This window comes from Marmota monax, unplaced genomic scaffold, assembly GCF_021218885.2.
Source record: "Marmota monax isolate L192 unplaced genomic scaffold, Marmota_monax_Labrador192_F-V1.1 WCK01_AAM20220418_F8-fsc00146, whole genome shotgun sequence".
Taxonomy (NCBI): domain Eukaryota; kingdom Metazoa; phylum Chordata; class Mammalia; order Rodentia; family Sciuridae; genus Marmota; species Marmota monax.
Genome location: NW_026694096.1, coordinates 263,464 through 276,841, shown reverse-complemented (window position 1 = coordinate 276,841; position 13,378 = coordinate 263,464). Strand labels below are relative to the sequence as shown.

Here is a 13,378-nt window from a genome sequence, read left to right as displayed (position 1 = left end):
GGTCAGAGGAGTAGGCAGACTTAGAATGGGGGAGAATTTCAAGTTATGACACAGAATTTGAACTCATTCTAAGTTCACAGGAAACTATTGAAGGGTTCTAGGCAATGGGGATGTGACTTCCATTGTTTTAAAAAATAAAATTCTCCAGGAAAATTTAATGTGTTAGCAGTCTGACTAAACTTTGTTATATGAATGAATGGTACTTCAAATTACAAAACAAATGTAAAAAAGACAAACTTGTAAACATTGAAATGAAAACTTAACAGTTTGCAGAAGAAATGAGGAATTCAACACTCATTATAGTACATGCAAAAAAAAAAACATTTAAAGAAAACACCAACTAGGGTAGACTTTCAAGTATTCTTTGAGAAGTTATTTATCTCAGAAAGGCGTTAAGCCTCAGAATCAAATGAAACCCTGCCTCGCTCATGCCATTCTTCTCCTTACCCCTATCTGGATGAAAAAGCTGCAAATCACACTCTTCTTTTAAAGTGTCTAGGTTTAGAAGAAAGCCAAATTATATTTTTATACATTCACTTTTCACAGGACTATCCTAACACAGGGATTTGAGACCAAAAACATCTGCAACTATACTTCACAACTTTTCTGCCAATAGACACAACCATACTTTACCCCATACATTCATTATGAAAACTGTTATCAAAAATTACTATATGCTTGGGAAACAATTCTAAACTTAACCCTACCTGTGTTTAATTCAGACAGGATAAAGTTTCCCATGAAATCTTGCCTGATTTAAGTTTCTTTTACAGTCATGCCATGTAATTTGTAATTTGTTAGTTGGAAGAGTGTTGACTTCATTTATGTATAATTTATTTATATGTTCTTTTTGTCCAGAAAGGACTTCTAAGAATATATACAATGAAAAGTATGCCATTCAGCCAAGACTAAATTTTAAAAAGAGAAGAAAAACAAGGCAAAGTGGAAATAAGAATGGAAAAGTAAAATGGCACCAGAATGAGTTTAAAACAAAATAAATACCATCAACCTTAGTGGAGGGTTCACACATTGGCTCCAAGTTTTGCAATGGCATTTATTCAGTTACATAATTCTTCATGTCTTAAGATAAAAACATCTAGTTTCTCATCAGCTCTCATCCCACCCTGGCTTTAGAAAAATATTGACACTGAGATTCTATGACAAGGAAAAAAATGTCTCAGGAATTTAAATTCTCTCAGTATGCCAACTCTTCCTGGTTCCGAGACTACAGCAAAATCTATTCTGCAGACTCTCATAAAAGACACTTTAATACACTGAGCAACATACTCAATAACAATTTTACTGTAAATATAAGCTCCTTGGCATTGTTTTTTTAAATGGATGAATAAATTGTCAATAGATACACATGTTGCAATAAAAATATTTATTATTTTAAACTCCTTTTACACTGAGAATGAATAAATAAGTAGATTATAATGGGATTGCTAAGGGTTAGTTGGAATTAATGTCCATGAATGGTATCCAGTTTCTCAGAGCTCCTTAGTAGGACTGACATGTAAGTGAAGAAAGGAAAAATGATGTAATTATATACTTGTTTAGTGAGACTAATTCTAAGGGAGGAATGGTCATGGTGTGAACAGGTATGAGGGATAGAAAACATACTTCCTTAAGTTACTATTATTAGTGCATGGGAAAATCATGGCTCTGAAATAGAGAACACAAAAAAATGCCCTAAGGGTGCTTGAGTCAACATTTTTCTTGTAAAAGAGTGCCTAAATCAGAAGAAAAAAAATAAGAATAACAATTTTGCATATACTTTCTCGGTCAAGAACTCCTTTAAAATTCAGATTTAAACCAGCAAAAAATCACTTACATCCTAACGTAGCAAACCTCAGCTCTCATCCCACCCTGGCTTTAGAAAAATATTGACACTGAGATTCTATGACAAGGAAAAAAATGTCTCAGGAATTTAAATTCTCTCAGTATGCCAATTTGAAAAATAAAAAATAATTGGCAAGTTATAGAAAAGTATTCTGTATAAATAAAAGAGCAAAAGTAACATTACTGATATTAAGATTGAAATGGTGATGGATATGAAGTGGTGCCAATAGGACCGGTAAAGATATTAGCGAATGTATGAGTGACAACTAGCAGGAACTGTTAGAGGCATCCTTTGCAATGACCATGATATTGGCACAACACAAGATTAAGATTTTTTCCTTCCCCGGCCTTGAGCAGCAACATCAAGAATTAAAGTACTGGGGGACAAAGAGAAGAAAAGTGGGAATAAATTCAATTAGATCTTGAATTGGGGAGTGCAGAGTGAATTATCTGTGCACTAGCATTTTCCCCATAAAATGTAAGCAGAGAAGATGAAAAGAACAGATCATCTACTGAGATAAATGGAGATGCACAAATTTTCGGACAAAATAAATTTTTCAATGCATTTGATTTTGTTTGCAATGGGTTTTTAGAAACTAGTTTTCATTATGTAATAAACATACACTTGGCTTCTTCCAAAAAATCAGATTTAGTAATGTCAGACTCCAAGTTTTCATGAAGCAATCATTCATTCACATCACAAAAGCAGGTTTCTTTTTCTAACACCTGAAGACAAGTTATCTTTTTTTTTTATTTGCTAACATCAACATTTTATTTTGTTACATTAGTTAATGAATAAGAAATTATATATGATGTCTATTCCTTTCAATATTTAACTTGAATCCCATGAGGCTATTTTTTCTGTTTTATGGCTTCAAACCTAACTTCTTAAAATTCTAATTTGTTATGTATGACAGCAGAATGCATTACAATTCATATTATACACATAGAGCACAATTTTTCATATCCATGGTTGCACACAAAGTAGAGTCACACCATTCATGTCTTCATACGTGTACTTAGCGTAATGATATCCATCTCATTCCACCATCTTTCCTACCCCCATATGCAAAAGATAAAATCAAGAATCAGTAAATGGGATGGATTCAAACTTAAAAGCTGCTTCTCAGCAAAAGAAACAATCAATGAAGTGAAGAAAGAGCCTACATTTTGGGAGAAAATTTTTACCATAAGCACATCAGATAGAGAACTGACCTCCAAGATATGTAAAGAACTTAAAAATCTTAAAACCAAAATTACAAATAACCCAACTGATAAGTGGACCAAGGAACTGAACAAACACTTCTCAGAAGAAGATATTCAATCAATAAACAAATATATGAAAAAATGTTCAACATGGCTAGCAATTAGAGAAATGCAAATAAAAACTACTCTAATATTTCATCTCACTCCAGTCAGAATGGCAGCTATTAAGAATACAAACAACAATAAGTGTTGGTGAGGATGTGGAGGAAAAGGCACACTCATACATTGCTGGTGGGACTGCAAATTGGTGCAGCCAATATGGAAAGCAGTATGGAGATTCCTTGGAAAACTTGGAATGGAACCACCATTTGACCCAGCCATCCCACTCCTTGGTCTATACCCAAAGAACTTAAGAACAGCATACTACAGGGACATAGCCATATCAATGTTTATAGCAGCACATTCACAATAGCTAAACTGTGGAACCAACCTAGATGTTGATGAATGGATAAAGAAAATGTGATATATATACACAATAGAATAATATTCAGCATTAAAAGAGAAGAAAATCATGGCATTTTCAGGTAAATAGATGGAGTTGGAGAATATAATGTTAAGTGAAGTTAGCCAATCCCCAAAACCAAATGCTGAATATTCTCTCTGATCAAAGGATGCTGATTCATAATGGGGTGGGGTGGGGCAGGGAGCATGGGAGGATTAGATGAACTCTAGATAGAGCAAAGGGCAGGGAGGAGACAATTTATCTTTAAGCTTGATCAATGTTTCTTTCAAGAAGCCAGGCCACATATTTTGTTCACTTATATCACTTGCTTCACTCCTATGGTTATTTGCATTTCCATCCCACCCCTCCCTATTTCTGAAAAATTAATTATTTTTTATTTATTTAATGTTTCAATCATGAGAATATTCCTTACAGATCTCCAACTCTAGGGACCTTAGTTGGCCAAAAGCATCACAGTCACATTTTAAATCTACCACACATTTCTTACTAGCTATCTCTAGTAAATGAGGGAGCACACAGGGATCTTGAAAGAAGTTTATTACTGAAAGACCTACAGCTCTTCTGGTAGCTGGCTTTGGCTCCAAGACATGCTGGTGATCTTGTTAAAACTTCTTATATTTCAGTAGGAACTAAGATTCTTCCTCACAATTTTCTTTTCACCTCTGAGGCTAGGAGTAGGTTAGGGGACTTGACCAATGGGAGTTGTGAAAATAATTAACATAACATGATGTCCCAGAGAGGAAAATAAATGGAAGCCAATAAAGGTTAAAAAAAATGGAACAAGAATGGAGGAGGAGAAGACTGAGAACAGTTGTCACCATAAAAATTATCATTTCTTGCTCCTGAGCCCATTTTCAGATCTGAAACTCATTGAACGAAAGTTCAAGTCCCTAGGAAGAAAAATCTGACCACACCAATGCAAGTATATAATAAAAAAATAATGAAAATTCTCTAAAGAAACCTTCATATGACCATTTACTCAAGTATCTCAGTAAAAGGGAAATAACGAATTTTTTGTGACTATTAGACAAAGGTTCCAAATTGACTCCGATGCCTGAAAGTTCCAAGTTGCATCAGAGCCTTCCTGTTAAATGTGAAAATCTTTGGGAAGCAACTAATGAAGGGACACTTGTCTAAATTCCAGCTCACAGTATACCCAGTGGGCCCAGGGACTCAAATCAGTGGTCATTTCCTCAGCACCAGAGGGACTATTTGGTTTTGTTATGCATGGCCATGCAAAGTCTCTAGTTCATATAGTAAAAGCTATCATATTAGGAAAGGCCATATGGAAACCTTTGAAACTGTCCACCCTCCACTCATCTACCTTTAGCCAAAATAGTATATAAAAATGAGAATTCTATTCCAGGGGTTATGGCAGATATGAGCACTGCCATTAAATATTACAGATACAAGAATGTTGCCCCATATTTTATCTTCATTTGCTTCACCAATCTGGTCTCTGAAGTAATGGGATGGATATGGAAAATAGATGTAGACTCTATCAGATTTAATAAAGTTGTAACGTTGTAGCAGTTGTGGACATAGTATCATTGCTAGTACAAATTATAAAAGCCTCAGGTATGATTGATGCATGATAATTTGGTGGATGTATTTTAACCATTCTGATTAAGGATAAGGTTAAAAATAGTTGGCACTCATATGGACTGGATAATAATTTACATTTATGCTTTTGTCTGAAGGCAGTGATAATTATTCCACCCTCTATCCTATTATAGTCTGAAAAGACCTGTACTACCTGGACATTTCACAGAATATCTCAGTCAACCATTGCATTGGTGGACATCATGTTGATTGTGCAAGATGAACAATTTATGGCTAGTATGCTAGAAACTGTGTAAGAAACAAACCTGAAGAAGTTTCAAAGAAGTGTCACTCCAATGAACTTTTTAAGTATCCAGGTATCATAATCATGGTGACTATCTGTCATTGTCATTGTTATGATTGTCATCGTCATCATCTACTTCATTCCCTATACAAATAATGAAGCACAGTGCTTGATAAACCTCTTTAGATCTGGAGCCAACATATTCTATAGCTTGTAATTTTGCTCTGGTTCGTATACCCTATGAAATTAAGACTTCCTGACTTAGGCAGACCTGGGATAGAAAGGATTTTATAGTAGGTCCTGGTCTTAATGCAGTTAGCCCTGTAACTTCCATCATGTGATCTGACAAACCTTATGGTGTCAGACCTAACAGTAGTAGGAAAAATACAATGTGGAGTTTGCAGTTAGCTATGCTGAAAGAATCTAATGCAGGCCACAAAGCTAAGTATTGGAAGGATAATAACAATATGCCTTTTGAGAAGCAAGACTTGACATTTGTATGGGACCTGGTAGAAAGTAAGTGGTTAACCAATGGGATTCCAAGTGAATATATGTCCAGAACTACTCATTGTAAATTGGTTTCTGTCAGGCCTGCCAAGTCTTAAAGTCATTAAACATACCTGGCAACAAGAGTCTATCACAGGATGGTAATAGCACATCTGTTCAACCTGGATCAGAATGACCACAGTGGTGTACACAAAGAGTACATATTAACACCAAAATTATGGACTCTAATTTCTAAGGCAAATTCATCTGTTTATACCTCCAATTGTACCACTTTCCAACACTGAGCTCCAGATAGAAGGCTAATTAGCAAGTATGTGGCAAATTGGCTGCACCAGGCCCCTTTCATCCTTGAAGAATCTATAAGCTAATTATTTTGAGGTGAATTTTCTCTTCGTCTCTTCAAAGCCTCAGCCAATACTACTACTAAGAAACTTATGGAATTTATATAAATGGAATCTACATGGCATACTACCTGTCCAAGGGATTCTCTTCACAGCAGACAGCTGTACATAATGCTGTAACAGGCTTCTGAAGGTTTAACTGTAGGAACCACCCTGTAGAGATGATGCTATACTTTCCAGATAGAAGATGCTCTCTGGTTTAATGAACCAGAGACCATGGTATAGTATTATTTTCATGGTGTGAATGATATACAGATCCTTCCATCAGAAGTGGGAGCAGGAATGACCTCACTTATTATTTCTTCCAAAGACCCACTGGAGGATTTTGTGCTTCCTGGTTCCAACACTCTGGGCTCTTGAGTGGTCAACAATACAGCCCCAGTAGGGAACACCCTGGTTAAGAGACACACAAGTGGCCCACTGAGCTCTAAGTTAGGGCTGTTCTCTGGGGTTTTGAATTTCCTGTGTCAAAGGACTAGCTGGAAACAAGAAGAGCTCATTTTGCTGACAGGGGTGATGACTCCAATCAGCAGTACATCCAGCTGCTTCTACAAGAAGAGGACAGGGAATGTGCGGAAAAATGTGCATTCCACTTGACTTTCTCCTAATATACATTCGCCCCATTGTTACTGTGAACAGACATATACAGTGATCCTAATCTGACAAGAATATTATAAAAAAAAATCCTCCACTGATTTGAGAAAAGGCAAATATGATAATGACCTGTATCATTACAGTGGAACTGATGTCTGTTCTCTTTCTCACTCCTATAGCCCTCTGGACTTATGGAAGTTTTTGCACCTCACAAGCATTGGCTCTGTAGATTTCATTTTCCTGAGATATTGAGACAGTTGCTTTATCTCCTCTTTTTGTTTTTATCCAAAAATCATCTTAGAGTTTCCATGACTACCCTATTTAAAATACATTTAATTCTCTATACTTCAATCAGCCTTTATTTTTCTCCACAGCAATAATCACTTAAAATACAAAATAACTCATTTATTTATTTATTTATTTATTTATTTATTTATTTATATCTGTCCCAAAATCAAATTTGTTTCACAGTTACTGGAATTTGTGTCTATATTTTCTAAACTGCCATATCTCCATCCAATGGAGCAGTACCTGGTACACTGCATAAGACCTTATTGATTAAATCAATGAAAACTTCTCATCACAGGCACTGAATATAATGAGAAAACAACATAGGCAGAACCTGAATTGTATTGATTATGGTATAAGTGGTAGTGAGAAAATATCATTACTATCACTATGATCTCTAACAGTTATTGGCTGTTAAACATGTTCTCGAAAATGTGTACCCTGTTTTACATGCACTGTCTTATTTAATCCTTTCAATTCCACTTAAAGGGTATTAGTATTATTTCCATATTCTCTATGGGAATAATATCTTCACTTTAGCAAGACAGAGATGATAATTGGCAGAAGGTTATTCAAACTGGATCTAATTCCAAAGCCTGAGCTCTCTGTAGTGAACACAGGAATCAGAAAAGAGTGTTAAAGTTTTTCAGTGCACCAAAGAAATAGAAAAGGATAGAGAAATATTGAAATAAATCAGAAATGAGGTGAGATTATTTCTTAGTAAAAGAAGGTATGTCTTAACAAAAATGTAGGTATATCTTAAGAGGTCAGAGGAAAATATTGAAACCTGTGGGGGGAAAAAAGAAAGCTCTAAACTATGTACTACATATATTTGATTGTCTTCATCCAAAAACGTAGACAATGGTTATATGCTCCTCCATCACTTTCTGAAACCAATGTTAGGGAAGTTTAATTAACATTATATTACAGCAACAGAGTACAATTATCAGATAGGTACTAGCAATACTTATGTTCAGTAAAGAAAATGGAAATACTATACATAAATAATAATACATGTTGTAGAACACTATGCTTTGAATGTTCAAATTTCTAGCTCAATTCCATCCTATTTAAACGCTCATATACACAGGTACGCACCAAATGGAAAATCATTGTGCTTTTCATTGTTTTTTTCTTGTGATTCTGAGACCCAGGTGCAGGTGTCATAGAAGAGTCTGCTGTCTCAGAAGCAGAGAGCTACACATTTCTGAGTTTCTTTTAAAACATTCAAATTTCAAGGACAGTTATTCTGTTATTTTGAATGGAAAGCAGGTGAAAACTGTACAGAAAAGCAACAAATCATCAGAGAACCACAGATCTGGAAAGCACTTATGTCAAGGATAAGAAACAATGGTAGATATATGGATTGTGTACAGAATAATCTTAGTTAATATGAAAGTAGAAAATACATTTCCTTTTGAAAATTCTCAATGTATTCATTGTTTTCATCCATATGCTCACATTTGCTGAAAGAACTTTTCACTAGCTGAAAAACTGTAGAAAGCATTTATCATGTTTTGAAATGTATTAGAATTTTAATTTTGCCACACTGCTAGCTTATTCATTCATGCAGTTCTACACACACACACACACACACACACACACACACATTCATACATTATTTGAAAACCTCTTTACTAGCAAGTATTGTAGAGTTTTGAGGCAAAGATAAATAGGAATTTTCCCTGTCCTGATATTGAAGGAGTGGAAATAGGAGATTCAATATTGCAATACCATATAAGAGGAGGGGTGGGAATAGACAAAAGCAGGGTCCTCAATGAAAACCTGCTGATTTTAAAGGAAGGATTCACAATATTAATTGTCAATTTGTAAGAGTGAGAGTTATTAAAAAGCATATAATAGTCCATAAAAATCATGAGGCACTGAAAGAATACAGAAAGACATTCAATATGGCCAGAGCACAGGACACCAGATTGAAGCAAAAGGTTGAAGTTGTTTTGGAAAGTGAGGTGTTTGCATCAAGTAACAGAAAAAAGACAGAGAACACTTTGAATAAGAAAAGGATATGAGAAGTTTGGTCATGTAGAAGACCAGCAGAGTTGTATGCAGTGTGTACTAGAGTTATTGGCAGTGTAAGCCAGAGATATAACATGCTACAGGTTAGACAAACAAAAATATGGTCAAAACCACATTGTGCAAACTAATTTTAAACCCATATGTGATCTTTATTTTGTTGTTTGATATGAGCAGCAGTGACATCAGGCAGATGCTACACATGGCATTCATAAGTATATTTATTGCTTGATGTCCTTCACTCAGTTCAATTCCCTAGGCACTTAAGTTTGTGAGCTCTGGTCCATATTTAAAAGTGGCAGAAGAGTCAGAGAGAAGTCACAGCTTTCTTCTTGCCATCTCAGATAAATGGCTGATTTTCTAACAATAGAATATCTTTGATTCTTTCTTTCATCTTTAAAAAACACATTAAAGTTTTCCATATTTTGGATAACAATTTTTAGTAATATTTGAATTATGGATGACCATGACTTTAAGATCACTTTTAATTATAAGGATTTTAATGGATATTTCCAGTCATCGTGTTATTTATTTATTAAAAATTATCAATAGTTTATTATATACCATAAACTTGATTCTTGAGATCATTATTGATATGTCTTCATCCTTTTAAGTCACATTCTCTGTCAAATAATTATTAGGAGAAGCACAGAAAAATGTATCACAATCAATGAGCCAATTTGTTTCAGGCAGTGAAATTCAAAAGGGAGAAATTAGCCTACAATTTGAAGAAAGAAATGGAAAGCCTGACTCAAGATTATTCTATGATAACTATTTTGTCCTTCACAGTAAGGAAGAGTTGAGAACTATGGAGGTTATCATGAAATGCACAAAATTTCATTTATTATGCATACCTTTTTTAGAGATATTGATTTTGATGGAGAAATTTCACAGTGTATTTTGAGACCAAAATCTTCCCCAAATAGCTTAGTCTATCAATTCAGAGTGAAATGAAACAAATGCTGTAATTCTTTGTGTGATCTCTAAACCGACAAAACAGTTACTCAGTTATTTTCTACTGTGAGACCCTCAATCAATGGCAAAAGTTATTTGGACTTTTATGTTTTGTTTTTCTATTGTGAGTAATGCTATAATGAAGATAGAAATGTTCATATCTCTTTGGAATCCTAATTTCATTTCTTTCACATACATGCACCTCCATGCTGTTTTCCAGAAGTTGTTCTTTTACATTCTCACCAATTGTATAGAATGGTTTAATTTCTTGTTCTTTTATTTTGCACTCAACCAATATTTTTGCTGTTTATTTCTCTTTCTTATTTTTAATTTAACTCACATAGTTACATAAGTTCAAGACATGAAAATTTTGTTAATGAGGCAGATATATTATTGGATATTATGGGTCATAAGGTTCTTGAGACAAAACTGGCAGCCTCACAGTGTGCATCTTCCACAGATTCCTCTCCCTCTGGAGCTCATTCAAAGCTTAGGTATTATTACTCAGTGAACAGGAAGAGCAGACACTGAAATGTGCAAGAAATTACCACCACAGTCTAAAGAGCCTCAATAGTTGCTGTCCTCTTGTTAACGGATGTGTTGTGTAAGCTACAGAGATGAGTCTTTTACTTTACAGAGAACACCCTGACACATCCCAAAATTCAGGTCCCCAGGATCAAAACAACATGTCAGGCTTAAAAATTTTATTAATGAATTTCTCTCTTTTCTTTAAAGATCATTCATGTATTTCCTGTTTCCAAGATCCAGTGAATCTTGGATGAAAAGAAAACACAGATATACGACATACTCTTTTTTACTGCTCTTATAGAAGAAAATTAAAATGTGAAAAATAAAAGGAGGAATATTAGTGTATTGACTTTAATACAACAGAAAGAGATCAGCAATTGATTTGATACCTAACTTTAATTGGTTTTCTAAATAAACCAGGATGAATATTGTCCAGGTGTCAGAAAAACATGTTTAGTATAGGTGAACTGGCTTGACTGAAATATCCTACTTATTTCTAGAAAATGGAAATCAATAGATAGTGCCTATAGCTAATTGAGGTCTTTCAAACCTAGGATAGGTTGAAAAGAAAATATGGTACAACTGATGACTGGATTCTGATTTGGACTGCATTTATATTATAATGTCAGGTAATTTTTACACAGGGTGCTGGTGTTCACTAAGAAGTGTTCTCCAATTATCTTCCTCAAGCAATGCACACACAAATTAGTAGGATTTGATCGGAACTCCAATTCAGTGGTCTTCCTTGCTTGCTTTCCCTCCCCTCTTCTTCCCTTCCCTCCCTCCCCCTCTGATTCTTTCTTTCTTTTTCTTTCTGTTTTTAATCTTTTTCTTTCTCTGTGGTGTTGGAAGTTTTCTTACTTCAAACTAATATGTGGCCCAACGTCACCAGACTAATATCTCATATATCTCTTTTAACTTTAAAATTATAGCTATAATTTCCATGACATTTCCACTACATAATGAAGTATAATAATAAGCTAATTCTTCAATCATTCATAAATTTAGCTGTTAAAAGATTTCTGAAAGTATTTCTCTAGAATATTTTAAATATGACTGTTACTTACATACATTCAAAGTCACCAGTGGTGATTATTTTCGAAAATAAAACTCAGCATAGTTATTTTATTTCAGTTTAAAAAGTTCTGTGATATCATCTTCTTATCTAGTCTCTGAGAAAAAAAGCCATAATTATAAATAAAACCACATGTGATTGCTGAAGAAGTCAGATATACTTATAATCAAGTGAATCACAGAGCATACATATATCTATGTATATATACATACACGTATATATGTACATAGACCTATATATGTATATATACATGTACACATACATATTCATTATACCTGGTTTTCCTAATATGTATAAAATGCAGAAACCACTGAAATGGAATGAATTATACTCCAGAATTGTCAGGCTCATTCTTTTATCACTCATAAACTTGAATCAAATTAATTTTAAAAAGATGTTAAAAATATTTTACATGTCATACCCACCCTTTATATAAATATATATGAAATAATCCATAACTTTATAAATTATAATCTAATGAAACCTAGTACTTAGATCATTTTCCAGGTAAACAAATATACTTCTATTAACTAGAAGCTCTGGCAACACTAAGCATGACATCATTTTTGTAAATTAAATGTTTCAATAAGCATATCCAATATATGTTGCATGTAATCCATCAAAAATCATGCAAACATATGTAAATAAACTTTGTAATAACTTACCATTACCATTATGCAGGAACTGCCCATTCCATATTTTCTTCCCATTTCCACTGTTAATTTGTGAGTTAGCAAGAATCTATTTTGAGCAGACCAAAGATATCTCTGATTATATATAGAATAAGCAGGCACATGACATAAATGAGATATTTCCTCTCTATAGAATAATGTGTCCCATTTATAGTAATTCTTAAGATCAACTTCCTTTTCATATTTAGCAAAATTTTTAACAAATTTTCAGATGGATTCAAATACATTATAGCATACTGAAAAAGGACATGTGAGGACAGAAATAAGGATTGGAATAAAATGTTTATAGTGTCTTGACAAATACATTCTTTGAACAATTAACTTTTTACCAGATAAGTATGCAACATCAGGTTTACCAATTTGTTATGGAATAGTTATTAGGTTATTGTTATTATGTTTTTGCTCATGACCTATACTTTTGGATTATCAACTCTTTAGTCTTATAACCAACTTTTAAAATTATCAAACCCCATAACTTCAAGCTGTTTTATGTATAATATCCCTGATTGTATGTACCAAACTCATAATGAACAATGAGTTATGGATTGCAAAAGAGGATTTATGTTTGCACCTGTCTAAAAATATTTGTTTACAAGTTAAACACACACAAGTGCTAAATCAAATTTTTTAGTTTTTAATGTAAAATTGGAATATAAAGCGTTTTTCATGAGAAAGTTATAAAATTTAAGAAAAGCAATTAGAAAGTAAAAATATGCAAATGAGGCTAAATCCTTTTACATATAAATGGATTTATTTATATTTATATAGAATAAATATGTACATATTTATATAAAATATAAATATTTTATATATACTATAAAAATAATTAATTTGGAATAATGAATTTTATGCTATTTTAAAACTGATGAGAGTAGGAACAACATCTGT

General features: G+C 33.6%; 1 pseudogene; it reads right to left on the bottom strand.

The window, feature by feature from the left end:
* Positions 1-12,985: 12,985 nt before the first annotated feature.
* LOC124107191 (small nucleolar RNA SNORA40) lies at positions 12,986-13,105 on the bottom strand (annotated as a pseudogene).
* Positions 13,106-13,378: the final 273 nt, after the last annotated feature.